Below are 1595 nucleotides of genomic sequence, written 5' to 3'. Positions count from 1 at the left end.
GTCAAAGCAGTATTTCAGGGAATTTCATGTTTTTAACTGATTACATCAATAAAATAGAAAGATATCTGATCAAAAAATAGGCATGCAACTAAAAAAAAAAAAAAAAAAAACTAGAAAAAGAACAAATTAAAAATCCCCAATTAAATTTCTGAAAATCAAAGAAGAGATTAATAAAAATAAAAACAAAAACATTGAACTAATAAGAAGATCGTTTTATGAAAAACCAATAAAATAGCCAAACATTGGTTAATTTGATTTAAAAAAGGAAAGAAGAAAACAAGATTACATTTATCAAAAATAAAAATGTGAGTTCACCCCAGTGAAAAGGAAAGTAAGAGATTTAGTCTTACTTTTGGTCTTAATTATATGCCAATAAATTTGACAATTTAAAACCAATGCAAAATTATAAGAAAAACAGACAATAGGAGTGGCAAAGAATTTGCAACAAGTATCTTTGATAAAGGCCTAATTTCTTAAATATATAGAGAACTGAATCAAATTTTAAAAACACAAGTCATTCCCCAATGGATAAATAAATGGTCAAAGGATATAAATAGGCCATTTTCAGACCAAGAAATCAAAGCTCTCTATAGACATAGGAAAAATGCACTAAATCACTAGCAATTAAAGAAATGCAAATTAAAATAACTTTGAGATGCTACTTCACACCAATCACAAAAATATTATTTTTTGTGCTAAGAACTAAAAATCAAAAGGATGCCTATCAATTGGGGAATGGTTAAATGAATTGTAGTATATTATTGTAGTGGATATCCACAAATAATAATATTTTTATTATTGTTCTATAAGAAATGATAAGCAGGATGATTTAAGAAAAACTTGAAAACACTGATATGAACTGGTGCATAGTGAAAGGAAGAGAACTGGGAGAGCATTGTACACAGTAACAGCAATATTATTTGATCAAAAACGTGAATGATTCTAATTCTCAGCAATACAATGATCTAAGAAAATCCTACAGGACTAATGATGAATCATACCATCTGCCCCCACAGAAAGATTTAATATTGTTTGAATATAGACTGAAGCATGCTATTTTTCACTTTCTTTTTTTTTCATTTCCTTTTATTTGAATCTTCCTATATACAATGACTAATATAGAAATGTCTTACATAATTGTACATGCATAACCTATATCTGCCTCCACAGAAAGATCTGATACTTTTTGAATATAGACTAAAGCATGCTATTTTTGGCTTTCTTTTTAAAATTTTCTTTCATTTGAATTTTCCTGTACATAATGTTTTACATAATTGCACATGTATAACCTATATCAGATAAATATATCTGATCCCCTAAGGGAGAAGAATAGGGAAGGAAGGAGAAAGGGATAGAATTTGGAACTCAAAACTTAAAAAAAAAAAAAACCCAAATGTATATTTTTCTATTTTAAATGTAATTGGGAAGAAATCATATTACATATATGCATATATATGTTATGTACAATATATATTATATATGTAACATAGATGTATATATACACATTTATATATTTAAAAACCACATCCTGGACATAATAAAATAAAATAAATATATAAAGATTTCTAAAGCAAAATAAATAAAAAGTTAATCAA

The sequence above is a fragment of the Sminthopsis crassicaudata genome, chromosome 4, assembly GCF_048593235.1.
Source record: "Sminthopsis crassicaudata isolate SCR6 chromosome 4, ASM4859323v1, whole genome shotgun sequence".
In the NCBI taxonomy this organism is placed as follows: Eukaryota; Metazoa; Chordata; class Mammalia; order Dasyuromorphia; family Dasyuridae; genus Sminthopsis; species Sminthopsis crassicaudata.
The sequence above is the reverse complement of the archived record's forward strand: the minus strand, read 5'-3'. Positions refer to the sequence as shown.